Here is a 20,638-nt window from a genome sequence, read left to right on the forward strand (position 1 = left end):
CTATTGAAAACAATTGAAATGCTCATCCTGCCCAACTAACCACCATCTACAGCCCAAATCTCACTCACATCATACCTACAAATCACAAACTTGTGCGGTAAAAATAATTTTGGGTTTCAAAACACAATCTACTAATCACATACTAGTATTTATTACAAAGCCTCTCAATTCATCATTCACTTCCAAATATCGGCTTATATGCTGTTGTGCAACTGCAGTGCAAGTAAACACCCTCAAATCATCTAGAACTGAGATGCGGAAAGGGTTCACCAAGAGTTTCCAGGACAATAAATAGCGCGCTCTCTCTCTCTCTTTACACAATCGCCTAACACACTGCAAGCCATTTCAGGGCAAATGTACTTGTTTCATTATACTACGAAACGGCCAATTGCATTTTCAAATTAAAAAAGCATCTACCTGATCCAACGTGATCCGCTACTCCACGCCCTTCATTCTCACAACACAACCTACCTCTTGCTAATTACATTACGTTTTACTTGTGATTATGGCTCAGCAATAGCCGAGCACTACGAAAAATACCTTATAGACTCATTTAATGTTCCCCTCCACGGAAATCTTTAGTAAAAGGCGAAAGATTTATTCGTTTTGAAGGGAAACCAGAGTGCCGATCAAAGCCCTCACTTCAATACTTATGGCTGCTTCTCTATTGCTTCTCCGCGAGAACACGGAAAATTCTTTCCGTCTTGTCTACTTCTCTACCGTCAACAGACTTCCAGTGCCATGCAAGCACACACCCCAAACTAACTGTCAGCGCTGAAATACGTGTCTGCCAAATGTCGTCGATATTACTCTTTAGATAACTATTTTCATCATTTCTGTCACCATTCAAGCTGCTTCATTACCTCACCTGCCGACAGATGGCAGCACGCCTAATTCCTCTCGGCGACCCACCGTCAGACACACAACTAACTGCCCGCACTGCTCTGCATCTAACACTAATCTCTCTCCTCCCCACCACACTCGTTCACTGAAAAAACAGGCAACTAGATAGTTCTTTGAACGCAAAACTAGGCCACATCAGACGCAACCTGTATGTAGATGTATGGTGCAAGGGAAATATCCCCCTGCTCCCACACAACTAATTAATACTAGTTGACAACAGAAATAAAATTTCTGTCGATAGTATTTGAACCAGTCTTATTCATTTGCGAATTCCATGCATTCCTTCTTGCAGATAACAGTGCCTTGCAAATCACTCAATTCATGTTTGCTAGCCAAACGCGCTCCTCCTAAATGTTCCGTACATCATGCATTAGTGCTGATTATCAAGACTGTGTTGTGTGTCAGCCGTTTATGGTCATCAATTGCACTCTTCTTGTGTTGCTCACTCATTCTTGTAACTCAAAAGTACGTCGTTGTCATCCAAGCCTAGCACTTGGAGCAGGCCAAATCAAATGGCTCGTCCCCGTGCCACTCGAGAAACTCCCACAAGGCTTTCATGACATGTCGCAATCAAAGTCCTTCCACAACCTGTAGCGACATTGCTGCAACGACGCGGGTCCCGATACCAAAAGTATGACTTATGCTTGCTTCTATTCTATATAATAAAACCACCACTCGGAAAGCGCTATTCCCTTCCCACATCCCTCAGAATGTGGTGAACGATCATCGATTACAACCAAGATGCGATGAATCTCGATCGCAAGCCTCACGCTCAGGGACAGTGCTACCACTCATCATCGTGGTTACGTCTACTCCAGCTTTGAACTAGAGAGAGTTGAAGACATACTACAGAAATGATCCTGTGAAGTATGATCTTCCTAGCAAGCTATCACCGCTCGCTACTTATGCCACGAGACCGTCAACACGCCCTACGAGAATACGACACACTCTTCACATTTCGCGATTTACTTATCGAAGAATTTCTTAAGTTCGGACATTCTGCAAAGAACCTACTTCTACTCTTACTTGGCCGCCATGATCTCACTCAGCTATTTTGTGCGCTACCAGTGCTTCTTGTCTTCCGAAATGAGAGACCATTGCCTCACGCGAGACTGTATGTAAACACCGCTTGCACCTCCGGCCGCTAGATGGGGGCCTGGGGCACATACAGTAGCATCCTATGGCGCAAGCAGACATGCCAAATAGCCACTGAAAGACAAACACACAAGACGGCGTTCATACGACTCTTGTGCTTTCTTTAAAGCCGCCTCTCTCTTCGAAAATTTTCGCACCGCACTAGTTTATTCACCTCACCCTAACAGTGCAAACTCTTGTCGATATATCGCCACTTTCATGCATACTTCCTCTTTCGTTTCACTTTGCGTCTAGCTTGATACCCGCCCAAGAGCTGCTGATATATAATACTCGCAATAAATGTGTTTCTCTCTGTATCTCTTTTCGCCTATCACGAGTATTGCTTTTCCTCACATGGCAATTATGAAAACACCCACAGCTAAACAAACACTTACACTCAGCGCCACGTCCATACTATCAATCATACGCCAGTAATTTCACAGCTACTTGCTCCACTAATACATTTCTTATGTCTACTGTTAAACAGATGAAGAATCAAAGTATACAACAAGTCTCTGTGAACATCACTGTCAGGACATTTTACAGACCTACGCATACCATGCCAATCTTTATGCTTCAACTATGATGGCCATGTGCTATGAATAAAGAAATTTCTCATAAAATAACAATTTTACGACTACTCCGACAAGCTCCTTACTAAAATGCTAGATGTTTAGCAATCTCCCCCCCCCTCAAAAAATCATCTCAGAATAATCTCAAGCAGTGCTTACATCCCATGAGCACTTCTTTGCAAACAAAACCACAAACTACTTTTTATACTAGCTTCCTTGTCACAGTGAACAGGAAACTAATGCTAGTGCCTCAGTTTACTAAAAAGCTTTTTTCGCTTGCAACAAATAAACTACCAACTTGAACCACTTGGATTTTCAGACACACACAGAAAACTTAATTCCACAGAAATTTAGGAGTAACAGTGGTTACCTCACATTTTCACACACACTCAAATAGCTACTTCTGTGCACTTCACACAATGTTCTCATCGTGTTCCACCAGAGAACACAGTTATCACTATGAATGGATTCTGGTAAAAGAGCATTAAAAAAAAAAACAAACAGCCTGATCAAAGTGATTATCTGCCAATATCATGTCACTCTATACCCGAGGGAAACTAGAATGCAGGGAAAGGAGCTTTGTTGTGAGCAATGTGTTGGTATTTCATCATTTACTGGCCAAAGTCTTCTCAAGCCAAGTATGCACCAGCTCTGTCTATGGCTGGGTCAATCAAGAGCCCCTATCAATTTTACTTAAAAGACAAGCAGCATCAACAACTCACAGGAGGCACTGAACATTTATACCATTATCTGCACCACCTTCCACTGATTTACTGAAGAAGAAACTGCAAAGTCTGGCCAATTTTGTACACAAGTAATCTTGAAAACATTGGAGTCAACAGCAGATACATAGTTTCCAAGACTGTAGCTAGGAACAACCCTTCCATTTCAAGATTTATCTCTCACTGAGACACATCATACCCAAACTACAACTACCAGGAAATTGCTACTCAATTCATCTCTAGCTATCTATGTCATATTCAACAACTGTCTCTTTCTCACCTAAATCTTCTACAAAACTGAGTACACTGTTATGAACAAAGAACCAATGCCACATTATGGCAACAAGCCAGTGCCACTAATATCCACTCTATTGAAAACAATTGAAATGCTCATCCTGCCCAACTAACCACCATCTACAGCCCAAATCTCACTCACATCATACCTACAAATCACAAACTTGTGCGGTAAAAATAATTTTGGGTTTCAAAACACAATCTACTAATCACATACTAGTATTTATTACAAAGCCTCTCAATTCATCATTCACTTCCAAATATCGGCTTATATGCTGTTGTGCAACTGCAGTGCAAGTAAACACCCTCAAATCATCTAGAACTGAGATGCGGAAAGGGTTCACCAAGAGTTTCCAGGACAATAAATAGCGCGCTCTCTCTCTCTCTTTACACAATCGCCTAACACACTGCAAGCCATTTCAGGGCAAATGTACTTGTTTCATTATACTACGAAACGGCCAATTGCATTTTCAAATTAAAAAAGCATCTACCTGATCCAACGTGATCCGCTACTCCACGCCCTTCATTCTCACAACACAACCTACCTCTTGCTAATTACATTACGTTTTACTTGTGATTATGGCTCAGCAATAGCCGAGCACTACGAAAAATACCTTATAGACTCATTTAATGTTCCCCTCCACGGAAATCTTTAGTAAAAGGCGAAAGATTTATTCGTTTTGAAGGGAAACCAGAGTGCCGATCAAAGCCCTCACTTCAATACTTATGGCTGCTTCTCTATTGCTTCTCCGCGAGAACACGGAAAATTCTTTCCGTCTTGTCTACTTCTCTACCGTCAACAGACTTCCAGTGCCATGCAAGCACACACCCCAAACTAACTGTCAGCGCTGAAATACGTGTCTGCCAAATGTCGTCGATATTACTCTTTAGATAACTATTTTCATCATTTCTGTCACCATTCAAGCTGCTTCATTACCTCACCTGCCGACAGATGGCAGCACGCCTAATTCCTCTCGGCGACCCACCGTCAGACACACAACTAACTGCCCGCACTGCTCTGCATCTAACACTAATCTCTCTCCTCCCCACCACACTCGTTCACTGAAAAAACAGGCAACTAGATAGTTCTTTGAACGCAAAACTAGGCCACATCAGACGCAACCTGTATGTAGATGTATGGTGCAAGGGAAATATCCCCCTGCTCCCACACAACTAATTAATACTAGTTGACAACAGAAATAAAATTTCTGTCGATAGTATTTGAACCAGTCTTATTCATTTGCGAATTCCATGCATTCCTTCTTGCAGATAACAGTGCCTTGCAAATCACTCAATTCATGTTTGCTAGCCAAACGCGCTCCTCCTAAATGTTCCGTACATCATGCATTAGTGCTGATTATCAAGACTGTGTTGTGTGTCAGCCGTTTATGGTCATCAATTGCACTCTTCTTGTGTTGCTCACTCATTCTTGTAACTCAAAAGTACGTCGTTGTCATCCAAGCCTAGCACTTGGAGCAGGCCAAATCAAATGGCTCGTCCCCGTGCCACTCGAGAAACTCCCACAAGGCTTTCATGACATGTCGCAATCAAAGTCCTTCCACAACCTGTAGCGACATTGCTGCAACGACGCGGGTCCCGATACCAAAAGTATGACTTATGCTTGCTTCTATTCTATATAATAAAACCACCACTCGGAAAGCGCTATTCCCTTCCCACATCCCTCAGAATGTGGTGAACGATCATCGATTACAACCAAGATGCGATGAATCTCGATCGCAAGCCTCACGCTCAGGGACAGTGCTACCACTCATCATCGTGGTTACGTCTACTCCAGCTTTGAACTAGAGAGAGTTGAAGACATACTACAGAAATGATCCTGTGAAGTATGATCTTCCTAGCAAGCTATCACCGCTCGCTACTTATGCCACGAGACCGTCAACACGCCCTACGAGAATACGACACACTCTTCACATTTCGCGATTTACTTATCGAAGAATTTCTTAAGTTCGGACATTCTGCAAAGAACCTACTTCTACTCTTACTTGGCCGCCATGATCTCACTCAGCTATTTTGTGCGCTACCAGTGCTTCTTGTCTTCCGAAATGAGAGACCATTGCCTCACGCGAGACTGTATGTAAACACCGCTTGCACCTCCGGCCGCTAGATGGGGGCCTGGGGCACATACAGTAGCATCCTATGGCGCAAGCAGACATGCCAAATAGCCACTGAAAGACAAACACACAAGACGGCGTTCATACGACTCTTGTGCTTTCTTTAAAGCCGCCTCTCTCTTCGAAAATTTTCGCACCGCACTAGTTTATTCACCTCACCCTAACAGTGCAAACTCTTGTCGATATATCGCCACTTTCATGCATACTTCCTCTTTCGTTTCACTTTGCGTCTAGCTTGATACCCGCCCAAGAGCTGCTGATATATAATACTCGCAATAAATGTGTTTCTCTCTGTATCTCTTTTCGCCTATCACGAGTATTGCTTTTCCTCACATGGCAATTATGAAAACACCCACAGCTAAACAAACACTTACACTCAGCGCCACGTCCATACTATCAATCATACGCCAGTAATTTCACAGCTACTTGCTCCACTAATACATTTCTTATGTCTACTGTTAAACAGATGAAGAATCAAAGTATACAACAAGTCTCTGTGAACATCACTGTCAGGACATTTTACAGACCTACGCATACCATGCCAATCTTTATGCTTCAACTATGATGGCCATGTGCTATGAATAAAGAAATTTCTCATAAAATAACAATTTTACGACTACTCCGACAAGCTCCTTACTAAAATGCTAGATGTTTAGCAATCTCCCCCCCCCCCCTCAAAAAATCATCTCAGAATAATCTCAAGCAGTGCTTACATCCCATGAGCACTTCTTTGCAAACAAAACCACAAACTACTTTTTATACTAGCTTCCTTGTCACAGTGAACAGGAAACTAATGCTAGTGCCTCAGTTTACTAAAAAGCTTTTTTCGCTTGCAACAAATAAACTACCAACTTGAACCACTTGGATTTTCAGACACACACAGAAAACTTAATTCCACAGAAATTTAGGAGTAACAGTGGTTACCTCACATTTTCACACACACTCAAATAGCTACTTCTGTGCACTTCACACAATGTTCTCATCGTGTTCCACCAGAGAACACAATTATCACTATGAATGGATTCTGGTAAAAGAGCATTAAAAAAAAAAACAAACAGCCTGATCAAAGTGATTATCTGCCAATATCATGTCACTCTATACCCGAGGGAAACTAGAATGCAGGGAAAGGAGCTTTGTTGTGAGCAATGTGTTGGTATTTCATCATTTACTGGCCAAAGTCTTCTCAAGCCAAGTATGCACCAGCTCTGTCTATGGCTGGGTCAATCAAGAGCCCCTATCAATTTTACTTAAAAGACAAGCAGCATCAACAACTCACAGGAGGCACTGAACATTTATACCATTATCTGCACCACCTTCCACTCATTTACTGAAGAAGAAACTGCAAAGTCTGGCCAATTTTGTACACAAGTAATCTTGAAAACATTGGAGTCAACAGCAGATACATAGTTTCCAAGACTGTAGCTAGGAACAACCCTTCCATTTCAAGATTTATCTCTCACTGAGACACATCATACCCAAACTACAACTACCAGGAAATTGCTACTCAATTCATCTCTAGCTATCTATGTCATATTCAACAACTGTCTCTTTCTCACCTAAATCTTCTACAAAACTGAGTACACTGTTATGAACAAAGAACCAATGCCACATTATGGCAACAAGCCAGTGCCACTAATATCCACTCTATTGAAAACAATTGAAATGCTCATCCTGCCCAACTAACCACCATCTACAGCCCAAATCTCACTCACATCATACCTACAAATCACAAACTTGTGCGGTAAAAATAATTTTGGGTTTCAAAACACAATCTACTAATCACATACTAGTATTTATTACAAAGCCTCTCAATTCATCATTCACTTCCAAATATCGGCTTATATGCTGTTGTGCAACTGCAGTGCAAGTAAACACCCTCAAATCATCTAGAACTGAGATGCGGAAAGGGTTCACCAAGAGTTTCCAGGACAATAAATAGCGCTCTCTCTCTCTCTCTTTACACAATCGCCTAACACACTGCAAGCCATTTCAGGGCAAATGTACTTGTTTCATTATACTACGAAACGGCCAATTGCATTTTCAAATTAAAAAAGCATCTACCTGATCCAACGTGATCCGCTACTCCACGCCCTTCATTCTCACAACACAACCTACCTCTTGCTAATTACATTACGTTTTACTTGTGATTATGGCTCAGCAATAGCCGAGCACTACGAAAAATACCTTATAGACTCATTTAATGTTCCCCTCCACGGAAATCTTTAGTAAAAGGCGAAAGATTTATTCGTTTTGAAGGGAAACCAGAGTGCCGATCAAAGCCCTCACTTCAATACTTATGGCTGCTTCTCTATTGCTTCTCCGCGAGAACACGGAAAATTCTTTCCGTCTTGTCTACTTCTCTACCGTCAACAGACTTCCAGTGCCATGCAAGCACACACCCCAAACTAACTGTCAGCGCTGAAATACGTGTCTGCCAAATGTCGTCGATATTACTCTTTAGATAACTATTTTCATCATTTCTGTCACCATTCAAGCTGCTTCATTACCTCACCTGCCGACAGATGGCAGCACGCCTAATTCCTCTCGGCGACCCACCGTCAGACACACAACTAACTGCCCGCACTGCTCTGCATCTAACACTAATCTCTCTCCTCCCCACCACACTCGTTCACTGAAAAAACAGGCAACTAGATAGTTCTTTGAACGCAAAACTAGGCCACATCAGACGCAACCTGTATGTAGATGTATGGTGCAAGGGAAATATCCCCCTGCTCCCACACAACTAATTAATACTAGTTGACAACAGAAATAAAATTTCTGTCGATAGTATTTGAACCAGTCTTATTCATTTGCGAATTCCATGCATTCCTTCTTGCAGATAACAGTGCCTTGCAAATCACTCAATTCATGTTTGCTAGCCAAACGCGCTCCTCCTAAATGTTCCGTACATCATGCATTAGTGCTGATTATCAAGACTGTGTTGTGTGTCAGCCGTTTATGGTCATCAATTGCACTCTTCTTGTGTTGCTCACTCATTCTTGTAACTCAAAAGTACGTCGTTGTCATCCAAGCCTAGCACTTGGAGCAGGCCAAATCAAATGGCTCGTCCCCGTGCCACTCGAGAAACTCCCACAAGGCTTTCATGACATGTCGCAATCAAAGTCCTTCCACAACCTGTAGCGACATTGCTGCAACGACGCGGGTCCCGATACCAAAAGTATGACTTATGCTTGCTTCTATTCTATATAATAAAACCACCACTCGGAAAGCGCTATTCCCTTCCCACATCCCTCAGAATGTGGTGAACGATCATCGATTACAACCAAGATGCGATGAATCTCGATCGCAAGCCTCACGCTCAGGGACAGTGCTACCACTCATCATCGTGGTTACGTCTACTCCAGCTTTGAACTAGAGAGAGTTGAAGACATACTACAGAAATGATCCTGTGAAGTATGATCTTGCTAGCAAGCTATCACCGCTCGCTACTTATGCCACGAGACCGTCAACACGCCCTACGAGAATACGACACACTCTTCACATTTCGCGATTTACTTATCGAAGAATTTCTTAAGTTCGGACATTCTGCAAAGAACCTACTTCTACTCTTACTTGGCCGCCATGATCTCACTCAGCTATTTTGTGCGCTACCAGTGCTTCTTGTCTTCCGAAATGAGAGACCATTGCCTCACGCGAGACTGTATGTAAACACCGCTTGCACCTCCGGCCGCTAGATGGGGGCCTGGGGCACATACAGTAGCATCCTATGGCGCAAGCAGACATGCCAAATAGCCACTGAAAGACAAACACACAAGACGGCGTTCATACGACTCTTGTGCTTTCTTTAAAGCCGCCTCTCTCTTCGAAAATTTTCGCACCGCACTAGTTTATTCACCTCACCCTAACAGTGCAAACTCTTGTCGATATATCGCCACTTTCATGCATACTTCCTCTTTCGTTTCACTTTGCGTCTAGCTTGATACCCGCCCAAGAGCTGCTGATATATAATACTCGCAATAAATGTGTTTCTCTCTGTATCTCTTTTCGCCTATCACGAGTATTGCTTTTCCTCACATGGCAATTATGAAAACACCCACAGCTAAACAAACACTTACACTCAGCGCCACGTCCATACTATCAATCATACGCCAGTAATTTCACAGCTACTTGCTCCACTAATACATTTCTTATGTCTACTGTTAAACAGATGAAGAATCAAAGTATACAACAAGTCTCTGTGAACATCACTGTCAGGACATTTTACAGACCTACGCATACCATGCCAATCTTTATGCTTCAACTATGATGGCCATGTGCTATGAATAAAGAAATTTCTCATAAAATAACAATTTTACGACTACTCCGACAAGCTCCTTACTAAAATGCTAGATGTTTAGCAATCTCCCCCCCCCCCCTCAAAAAATCATCTCAGAATAATCTCAAGCAGTGCTTACATCCCATGAGCACTTCTTTGCAAACAAAACCACAAACTACTTTTTATACTAGCTTCCTTGTCACAGTGAACAGGAAACTAATGCTAGTGCCTCAGTTTACTAAAAAGCTTTTTTCGCTTGCAACAAATAAACTACCAACTTGAACCACTTGGATTTTCAGACACACACAGAAAACTTAATTCCACAGAAATTTAGGAGTAACAGTGGTTACCTCACATTTTCACACACACTCAAATAGCTACTTCTGTGCACTTCACACAATGTTCTCATCGTGTTCCACCAGAGAACACAGTTATCACTATGAATGGATTCTGGTAAAAGAGCATTAAAAAAAAAAACAAACAGCCTGATCAAAGTGATTATCTGCCAATATCATGTCACTCTATACCCGAGGGAAACTAGAATGCAGGGAAAGGAGCTTTGTTGTGAGCAATGTGTTGGTATTTCATCATTTACTGGCCAAAGTCTTCTCAAGCCAAGTATGCACCAGCTCTGTCTATGGCTGGGTCAATCAAGAGCCCCTATCAATTTTACTTAAAAGACAAGCAGCATCAACAACTCACAGGAGGCACTGAACATTTATACCATTATCTGCACCACCTTCCACTGATTTACTGAAGAAGAAACTGCAAAGTCTGGCCAATTTTGTACACAAGTAATCTTGAAAACATTGGAGTCAACAGCAGATACATAGTTTCCAAGACTGTAGCTAGGAACAACCCTTCCATTTCAAGATTTATCTCTCACTGAGACACATCATACCCAAACTACAACTACCAGGAAATTGCTACTCAATTCATCTCTAGCTATCTATGTCATATTCAACAACTGTCTCTTTCTCACCTAAATCTTCTACAAAACTGAGTACACTGTTATGAACAAAGAACCAATGCCACATTATGGCAACAAGCCAGTGCCACTAATATCCACTCTATTGAAAACAATTGAAATGCTCATCCTGCCCAACTAACCACCATCTACAGCCCAAATCTCACTCACATCATACCTACAAATCACAAACTTGTGCGGTAAAAATAATTTTGGGTTTCAAAACACAATCTACTAATCACATACTAGTATTTATTACAAAGCCTCTCAATTCATCATTCACTTCCAAATATCGGCTTATATGCTGTTGTGCAACTGCAGTGCAAGTAAACACCCTCAAATCATCTAGAACTGAGATGCGGAAAGGGTTCACCAAGAGTTTCCAGGACAATAAATAGCGCTCTCTCTCTCTCTCTTTACACAATCGCCTAACACACTGCAAGCCATTTCAGGGCAAATGTACTTGTTTCATTATACTACGAAACGGCCAATTGCATTTTCAAATTAAAAAAGCATCTACCTGATCCAACGTGATCCGCTACTCCACGCCCTTCATTCTCACAACACAACCTACCTCTTGCTAATTACATTACGTTTTACTTGTGATTATGGCTCAGCAATAGCCGAGCACTACGAAAAATACCTTATAGACTCATTTAATGTTCCCCTCCACGGAAATCTTTAGTAAAAGGCGAAAGATTTATTCGTTTTGAAGGGAAACCAGAGTGCCGATCAAAGCCCTCACTTCAATACTTATGGCTGCTTCTCTATTGCTTCTCCGCGAGAACACGGAAAATTCTTTCCGTCTTGTCTACTTCTCTACCGTCAACAGACTTCCAGTGCCATGCAAGCACACACCCCAAACTAACTGTCAGCGCTGAAATACGTGTCTGCCAAATGTCGTCGATATTACTCTTTAGATAACTATTTTCATCATTTCTGTCACCATTCAAGCTGCTTCATTACCTCACCTGCCGACAGATGGCAGCACGCCTAATTCCTCTCGGCGACCCACCGTCAGACACACAACTAACTGCCCGCACTGCTCTGCATCTAACACTAATCTCTCTCCTCCCCACCACACTCGTTCACTGAAAAAACAGGCAACTAGATAGTTCTTTGAACGCAAAACTAGGCCACATCAGACGCAACCTGTATGTAGATGTATGGTGCAAGGGAAATATCCCCCTGCTCCCACACAACTAATTAATACTAGTTGACAACAGAAATAAAATTTCTGTCGATAGTATTTGAACCAGTCTTATTCATTTGCGAATTCCATGCATTCCTTCTTGCAGATAACAGTGCCTTGCAAATCACTCAATTCATGTTTGCTAGCCAAACGCGCTCCTCCTAAATGTTCCGTACATCATGCATTAGTGCTGATTATCAAGACTGTGTTGTGTGTCAGCCGTTTATGGTCATCAATTGCACTCTTCTTGTGTTGCTCACTCATTCTTGTAACTCAAAAGTACGTCGTTGTCATCCAAGCCTAGCACTTGGAGCAGGCCAAATCAAATGGCTCGTCCCCGTGCCACTCGAGAAACTCCCACAAGGCTTTCATGACATGTCGCAATCAAAGTCCTTCCACAACCTGTAGCGACATTGCTGCAACGACGCGGGTCCCGATACCAAAAGTATGACTTATGCTTGCTTCTATTCTATATAATAAAACCACCACTCGGAAAGCGCTATTCCCTTCCCACATCCCTCAGAATGTGGTGAACGATCATCGATTACAACCAAGATGCGATGAATCTCGATCGCAAGCCTCACGCTCAGGGACAGTGCTACCACTCATCATCGTGGTTACGTCTACTCCAGCTTTGAACTAGAGAGAGTTGAAGACATACTACAGAAATGATCCTGTGAAGTATGATCTTGCTAGCAAGCTATCACCGCTCGCTACTTATGCCACGAGACCGTCAACACGCCCTACGAGAATACGACACACTCTTCACATTTCGCGATTTACTTATCGAAGAATTTCTTAAGCTCGGACATTCTGCAAAGAACCTACTTCTACTCTTACTTGGCCGCCATGATCTCACTCAGCTATTTTGTGCGCTACCAGTGCTTCTTGTCTTCCGAAATGAGAGACCATTGCCTCACGCGAGACTGTATGTAAACACCGCTTGCACCTCCGGCCGCTAGATGGGGGCCTGGGGCACATACAGTAGCATCCTATGGCGCAAGCAGACATGCCAAATAGCCACTGAAAGACAAACACACAAGACGGCGTTCATACGACTCTTTTGCTTTCTTTAAAGCCGCCTCTCTCTTCGAAAATTTTCGCACCGCACTAGTTTATTCACCTCACCCTAACAGTGCAAACTCTTGTCGATATATCGCCACTTTCATGCATACTTCCTCTTTCGTTTCACTTTGCGTCTAGCTTGATACCCGCCCAAGAGCTGCTGATATATAATACTCGCAATAAATGTGTTTCTCTCTGTATCTCTTTTCGCCTATCACGAGTATTGCTTTTCCTCACATGGCAATTATGAAAACACCCACAGCTAAACAAACACTTACACTCAGCGCCACGTCCATACTATCAATCATACGCCAGTAATTTCACAGCTACTTGCTCCACTAATACATTTCTTATGTCTACTGTTAAACAGATGAAGAATCAAAGTATACAACAAGTCTCTGTGAACATCACTGTCAGGACATTTTACAGACCTACGCATACCATGCCAATCTTTATGCTTCAACTATGATGGCCATGTGCTATGAATAAAGAAATTTCTCATAAAATAACAATTTTACGACTACTCCGACAAGCTCCTTACTAAAATGCTAGATGTTTAGCAATCTCCCCCCCCCCCCCCTCAAAAAATCATCTCAGAATAATCTCAAGCAGTGCTTACATCCCATGAGCACTTCTTTGCAAACAAAACCACAAACTACTTTTTATACTAGCTTCCTTGTCACAGTGAACAGGAAACTAATGCTAGTGCCTCAGTTTACTAAAAAGCTTTTTTCGCTTGCAACAAATAAACTACCAACTTGAACCACTTGGATTTTCAGACACACACAGAAAACTTAATTCCACAGAAATTTAGGAGTAACAGTGGTTACCTCACATTTTCACACACACTCAAATAGCTACTTCTGTGCACTTCACACAATGTTCTCATCGTGTTCCACCAGAGAACACAGTTATCACTATGAATGGATTCTGGTAAAAGAGCATTAAAAAAAAAAACAAACAGCCTGATCAAAGTGATTATCTGCCAATATCATGTCACTCTATACCCGAGGGAAACTAGAATGCAGGGAAAGGAGCTTTGTTGTGAGCAATGTGTTGGTATTTCATCATTTACTGGCCAAAGTCTTCTCAAGCCAAGTATGCACCAGCTCTGTCTATGGCTGGGTCAATCAAGAGCCCCTATCAATTTTACTTAAAAGACAAGCAGCATCAACAACTCACAGGAGGCACTGAACATTTATACCATTATCTGCACCACCTTCCACTCATTTACTGAAGAAGAAACTGCAAAGTCTGGCCAATTTTGTACACAAGTAATCTTGAAAACATTGGAGTCAACAGCAGATACATAGTTTCCAAGACTGTAGCTAGGAACAACCCTTCCATTTCAAGATTTATCTCTCACTGAGACACATCATACCCAAACTACAACTACCAGGAAATTGCTACTCAATTCATCTCTAGCTATCTATGTCATATTCAACAACTGTCTCTTTCTCACCTAAATCTTCTACAAAACTGAGTACACTGTTATGAACAAAGAACCAATGCCACATTATGGCAACAAGCCAGTGCCACTAATATCCACTCTATTGAAAACAATTGAAATGCTCATCCTGCCCAACTAACCACCATCTACAGCCCAAATCTCACTCACATCATACCTACAAATCACAAACTTGTGCGGTAAAAATAATTTTGGGTTTCAAAACACAATCTACTAATCACATACTAGTATTTATTACAAAGCCTCTCAATTCATCATTCACTTCCAAATATCGGCTTATATGCTGTTGTGCAACTGCAGTGCAAGTAAACACCCTCAAATCATCTAGAACTGAGATGCGGAAAGGGTTCACCAAGAGTTTCCAGGACAATAAATAGCGCGCTCTCTCTCTCTCTTTACACAATCGCCTAACACACTGCAAGCCATTTCAGGGCAAATGTACTTGTTTCATTATACTACGAAACGGCCAATTGCATTTTCAAATTAAAAAAGCATCTACCTGATCCAACGTGATCCGCTACTCCACGCCCTTCATTCTCACAACACAACCTACCTCTTGCTAATTACATTACGTTTTACTTGTGATTATGGCTCAGCAATAGCCGAGCACTACGAAAAATACCTTATAGACTCATTTAATGTTCCCCTCCACGGAAATCTTTAGTAAAAGGCGAAAGATTTATTCGTTTTGAAGGGAAACCAGAGTGCCGATCAAAGCCCTCACTTCAATACTTATGGCTGCTTCTCTATTGCTTCTCCGCGAGAACACGGAAAATTCTTTCCGTCTTGTCTACTTCTCTACCGTCAACAGACTTCCAGTGCCATGCAAGCACACACCCCAAACTAACTGTCAGCGCTGAAATACGTGTCTGCCAAATGTCGTCGATATTACTCTTTAGATAACTATTTTCATCATTTCTGTCACCATTCAAGCTGCTTCATTACCTCACCTGCCGACAGATGGCAGCACGCCTAATTCCTCTCGGCGACCCACCGTCAGACACACAACTAACTGCCCGCACTGCTCTGCATCTAACACTAATCTCTCTCCTCCCCACCACACTCGTTCACTGAAAAAACAGGCAACTAGATAGTTCTTTGAACGCAAAACTAGGCCACATCAGACGCAACCTGTATGTAGATGTATGGTGCAAGGGAAATATCCCCCTGCTCCCACACAACTAATTAATACTAGTTGACAACAGAAATAAAATTTCTGTCGATAGTATTTGAACCAGTCTTATTCATTTGCGAATTCCATGCATTCCTTCTTGCAGATAACAGTGCCTTGCAAATCACTCAATTCATGTTTGCTAGCCAAACGCGCTCCTCCTAAATGTTCCGTACATCATGCATTAGTGCTGATTATCAAGACTGTGTTGTGTGTCAGCCGTTTATGGTCATCAATTGCACTCTTCTTGTGTTGCTCACTCATTCTTGTAACTCAAAAGTACGTCGTTGTCATCCAAGCCTAGCACTTGGAGCAGGCCAAATCAAATGGCTCGTCCCCGTGCCACTCGAGAAACTCCCACAAGGCTTTCATGACATGTCGCAATCAAAGTCCTTCCACAACCTGTAGCGACATTGCTGCAACGACGCGGGTCCCGATACCAAAAGTATGACTTATGCTTGCTTCTATTCTATATAATAAAACCACCACTCGGAAAGCGCTATTCCCTTCCCACATCCCTCAGAATGTGGTGAACGATCATCGATTACAACCAAGATGCGATGAATCTCGATCGCAAGCCTCACGCTCAGGGACAGTGCTACCACTCATCATCGTGGTTACGTCTACTCCAGCTTTGAACTAGAGAGAGTTGAAGACATACTACAGAAATGATCCTGTGAAGTATGATCTTGCTAGCAAGCTATCACCGCTCGCTACTTATGCCACGAGACCGTCAACACGCCCTACGAGAATACGACACACTCTTCACATTTCGCGATTTACTTATCGAAGAATTTCTTAAGCTCGGACATTCTGCAAAGAACCTACTTCTACTCTTACTTGGCCGCCATGATCTCACTCAGCTATTTTGTGCGCTACCAGTGCTTCTTGTCTTCCGAAATGAGAGACCATTGCCTCACGCGAGACTGTATGTAAACACCGCTTGCACCTCCGGCCGCTAGATGGGGGCCTGGGGCACATACAGTAGCATCCTATGGCGCAAGCAGACATGCCAAATAGCCACTGAAAGACAAACACACAAGACGGCGTTCATACGACTCTTTTGCTTTCTTTAAAGCCGCCTCTCTCTTCGAAAATTTTCGCACCGCACTAGTTTATTCACCTCACCCTAACAGTGCAAACTCTTGTCGATATATCGCCACTTTCATGCATACTTCCTCTTTCGTTTCACTTTGCGTCTAGCTTGATACCCGCCCAAGAGCTGCTGATATATAATACTCGCAATAAATGTGTTTCTCTCTGTATCTCTTTTCGCCTATCACGAGTATTGCTTTTCCTCACATGGCAATTATGAAAACACCCACAGCTAAACAAACACTTACACTCAGCGCCACGTCCATACTATCAATCATACGCCAGTAATTTCACAGCTACTTGCTCCACTAATACATTTCTTATGTCTACTGTTAAACAGATGAAGAATCAAAGTATACAACAAGTCTCTGTGAACATCACTGTCAGGACATTTTACAGACCTACGCATACCATGCCAATCTTTATGCTTCAACTATGATGGCCATGTGCTATGAATAAAGAAATTTCTCATAAAATAACAATTTTACGACTACTCCGACAAGCTCCTTACTAAAATGCTAGATGTTTAGCAATCTCCCCCCCCCCCCCCTCAAAAAATCATCTCAGAATAATCTCAAGCAGTGCTTACATCCCATGAGCACTTCTTTGCAAACAAAACCACAAACTACTTTTTATACTAGCTTCCTTGTCACAGTGAACAGGAAACTAATGCTAGTGCCTCAGTTTACTAAAAAGCTTTTTTCGCTTGCAACAAATAAACTACCAACTTGAACCACTTGGATTTTCAGACACACACAGAAAACTTAATTCCACAGAAATTTAGGAGTAACAGTGGTTACCTCACATTTTCACACACACTCAAATAGCTACTTCTGTGCACTTCACACAATGTTCTCATCGTGTTCCACCAGAGAACACAGTTATCACTATGAATGGATTCTGGTAAAAGAGCATTAAAAAAAAAAACAAACAGCCTGATCAAAGTGATTATCTGCCAATATCATGTCACTCTATACCCGAGGGAAACTAGAATGCAGGGAAAGGAGCTTTGTTGTGAGCAATGTGTTGGTATTTCATCATTTACTGGCCAAAGTCTTCTCAAGCCAAGTATGCACCAGCTCTGTCTATGGCTGGGTCAATCAAGAGCCCCTATCAATTTTACTTAAAAGACAAGCAGCATCAACAACTCACAGGAGGCACTGAACATTTATACCATTATCTGCACCACCTTCCACTCATTTACTGAAGAAGAAACTGCAAAGTCTGGCCAATTTTGTACACAAGTAATCTTGAAAACATTGGAGTCAACAGCAGATACATAGTTTCCAAGACTGTAGCTAGGAACAACCCTTCCATTTCAAGATTTATCTCTCACTGAGACACATCATACCCAAACTACAACTACCAGGAAATTGCTACTCAATTCATCTCTAGCTATCTATGTCATATTCAACAACTGTCTCTTTCTCACCTAAATCTTCTACAAAACTGAGTACACTGTTATGAACAAAGAACCAATGCCACATTATGGCAACAAGCCAGTGCCACTAATATCCACTCTATTGAAAACAATTGAAATGCTCATCCTGCCCAACTAACCACCATCTACAGCCCAAATCTCACTCACATCATACCTACAAATCACAAACTTGTGCGGTAAAAATAATTTTGGGTTTCAAAACACAATCTACTAATCACATACTAGTATTTATTACAAAGCCTCTCAATTCATCATTCACTTCCAAATATCGGCTTATATGCTGTTGTGCAACTGCAGTGCAAGTAAACACCCTCAAATCATCTAGAACTGAGATGCGGAAAGGGTTCACCAAGAGTTTCCAGGACAATAAATAGCGCGCTCTCTCTCTCTCTTTACACAATCGCCTAACACACTGCAAGCCATTTCAGGGCAAATGTACTTGTTTCATTATACTACGAAACGGCCAATTGCATTTTCAAATTAAAAAAGCATCTACCTGATCCAACGTGATCCGCTACTCCACGCCCTTCATTCTCACAACACAACCTACCTCTTGCTAATTACATTACGTTTTACTTGTGATTATGGCTCAGCAATAGCCGAGCACTACGAAAAATACCTTATAGACTCATTTAATGTTCCCCTCCACGGAAATCTTTAGTAAAAGGCGAAAGATTTATTCGTTTTGAAGGGAAACCAGAGTGCCGATCAAAGCCCTCACTTCAATACTTATGGCTGCTTCTCTATTGCTTCTCCGCGAGAACGCGGAAAATTCTTTCCGTCTTGTCTACTTCTCTACCGTCAACAGACTTCCAGTGCCATGCAAGCACACACCCCAAACTAACTGTCAGCGCTGAAATACGTGTCTGCCAAATGTCGTCGATATTACTCTTTAGATAACTATTTTCATCATTTCTGTCACCATTCAAGCTGCTTCATTACCTCACCTGCCGACAGATGGCAGCACGCCTAATTCCTCTCGGCGACCCACCGTCAGACACACAACTAACTGCCCGCACTGCTCTGCATCTAACACTAATCTCTCTCCTCCCCACCACACTCGTTCACTGAAAAAACAGGCAACTAGATAGTTCTTTGAACGCAAAACTAGGCCACATCAGACGCAACCTGTATGTAGATGTATGGTGCAAGGGAAATATCCCCCTGCTCCCACACAACTAATTAATACTAGTTGACAACAGAAATAAAATTTCTGTCGATAGTATTTGAACCAGTCTTATTCATTTGCGAATTCCATGCATTCCTTCTTGCAGATAACAGTGCCTTGCAAATCACTCAATTCATGTTTGCTAGCCAAACGCGCTCCTCCTAAATGTTCCGTACATCATGCATTAGTGCTGATTATCAAGACTGTGTTGTGTGTCAGCCGTTTATGGTCATCAATTGCACTCTTCTTGTGTTGCTCACTTCATTCTTGTAACTCAAAAGTACGTCGTTGTCATCCAAGCCTAGCACTTGGAGCAGGCCAAATCAAATGGCTCGTCCCCGTGCCACTCGAGAAACTCCCACAAGGCTTTCATGACATGTCGCAATCAAAGTCCTTCCACAACCTGTAGCGACATTGCTGCAACGACGCGGGTCCCGATACCAAAAGTATGACTTATGCTTGCTTCTATTCTATATAATAAAACCACCACTCGGAAAGCGCTATTCCCTTCCCACATCCCTCAGAATGTGGTGAACGATCATCGATTACAACCAAGATGCGATGAATCTCGATCGCAAGCCTCACGCTCAGGGACAGTGCTACCACTCATCATCGTGGTTACGTCTACTCCAGCTTTGAACTAGAGAGAGTTGAAGACATACTACAGAAATGATCCTGTGAAGTATGATCTTGCTAGCAAGCTATCACCGCTCGCTACTTATGCCACGAGACCGTCAACACGCCCTACGAGAATACGACACACTCTTCACATTTCGCGATTTACTTATCGAAGAATTTCTTAAGCTCGGACATTCTGCAAAGAACCTACTTCTACTCTTACTTGGCCGCCATGATCTCACTCAGCTATTTTGTGCGCTACCAGTGCTTCTTGTCTTCCGAAATGAGAGACCATTGCCTCACGCGAGACTGTATGTAAACACCGCTTGCACCTCCGGCCGCTAGATGGGGGCCTGGGGCACATACAGTAGCATCCTATGGCGCAAGCAGACATGCCAAATAGCCACTGAAAGACAAACA

The 20,638-nt window shown here is 42.4% G+C and overlaps 12 non-coding genes across 12 annotated transcripts; all 12 read right to left on the reverse strand.

Annotated features, from left to right (window-relative positions):
- Positions 1-507: 507 nt before the first annotated feature.
- Positions 508-626, reverse strand: LOC126178606 (U5 spliceosomal RNA). Its single transcript, XR_007536491.1, has one exon. It is a non-coding gene; the product is annotated as a U5 spliceosomal RNA (small nuclear RNA).
- Positions 627-1,573: 947 nt separating this feature from the next.
- On the reverse strand, positions 1,574-1,780 carry LOC126178520 (small nucleolar RNA U3). Its single transcript, XR_007536411.1, has one exon. It is a non-coding gene; the product is annotated as a small nucleolar RNA U3 (small nucleolar RNA).
- A 2,426-nt stretch (positions 1,781-4,206) lies between these two features.
- LOC126178607 (U5 spliceosomal RNA) lies at positions 4,207-4,325 on the reverse strand. Its single transcript, XR_007536492.1, has one exon. It is a non-coding gene; the product is annotated as a U5 spliceosomal RNA (small nuclear RNA).
- Positions 4,326-5,272: 947 nt separating this feature from the next.
- On the reverse strand, positions 5,273-5,479 carry LOC126178521 (small nucleolar RNA U3). Its single transcript, XR_007536412.1, has one exon. It is a non-coding gene; the product is annotated as a small nucleolar RNA U3 (small nucleolar RNA).
- A 2,429-nt stretch (positions 5,480-7,908) lies between these two features.
- LOC126178608 (U5 spliceosomal RNA) lies at positions 7,909-8,027 on the reverse strand. Its single transcript, XR_007536493.1, has one exon. It is a non-coding gene; the product is annotated as a U5 spliceosomal RNA (small nuclear RNA).
- Positions 8,028-8,974: 947 nt separating this feature from the next.
- Positions 8,975-9,181, reverse strand: LOC126178522 (small nucleolar RNA U3). Its single transcript, XR_007536413.1, has one exon. It is a non-coding gene; the product is annotated as a small nucleolar RNA U3 (small nucleolar RNA).
- Positions 9,182-11,610: 2,429 nt separating this feature from the next.
- On the reverse strand, positions 11,611-11,729 carry LOC126178609 (U5 spliceosomal RNA). The gene has a single exon (XR_007536494.1). It is a non-coding gene; the product is annotated as a U5 spliceosomal RNA (small nuclear RNA).
- Positions 11,730-12,676: 947 nt separating this feature from the next.
- On the reverse strand, positions 12,677-12,883 carry LOC126178524 (small nucleolar RNA U3). Its single transcript, XR_007536414.1, has one exon. It is a non-coding gene; the product is annotated as a small nucleolar RNA U3 (small nucleolar RNA).
- A 2,431-nt stretch (positions 12,884-15,314) lies between these two features.
- On the reverse strand, positions 15,315-15,433 carry LOC126178610 (U5 spliceosomal RNA). The gene has a single exon (XR_007536495.1). It is a non-coding gene; the product is annotated as a U5 spliceosomal RNA (small nuclear RNA).
- A 947-nt stretch (positions 15,434-16,380) lies between these two features.
- LOC126178526 (small nucleolar RNA U3) lies at positions 16,381-16,587 on the reverse strand. The gene has a single exon (XR_007536416.1). It is a non-coding gene; the product is annotated as a small nucleolar RNA U3 (small nucleolar RNA).
- A 2,431-nt stretch (positions 16,588-19,018) lies between these two features.
- LOC126178611 (U5 spliceosomal RNA) lies at positions 19,019-19,137 on the reverse strand. The gene has a single exon (XR_007536496.1). It is a non-coding gene; the product is annotated as a U5 spliceosomal RNA (small nuclear RNA).
- Positions 19,138-20,085: 948 nt separating this feature from the next.
- LOC126178527 (small nucleolar RNA U3) lies at positions 20,086-20,292 on the reverse strand. The gene has a single exon (XR_007536417.1). It is a non-coding gene; the product is annotated as a small nucleolar RNA U3 (small nucleolar RNA).
- Between the last annotated feature and the right edge of the window lie 346 nt (positions 20,293-20,638).

The sequence above is a fragment of the Schistocerca cancellata genome, chromosome 3 (assembly GCF_023864275.1).
Source record: "Schistocerca cancellata isolate TAMUIC-IGC-003103 chromosome 3, iqSchCanc2.1, whole genome shotgun sequence".
NCBI classification, from domain to species: domain Eukaryota; kingdom Metazoa; phylum Arthropoda; class Insecta; order Orthoptera; family Acrididae; genus Schistocerca; species Schistocerca cancellata.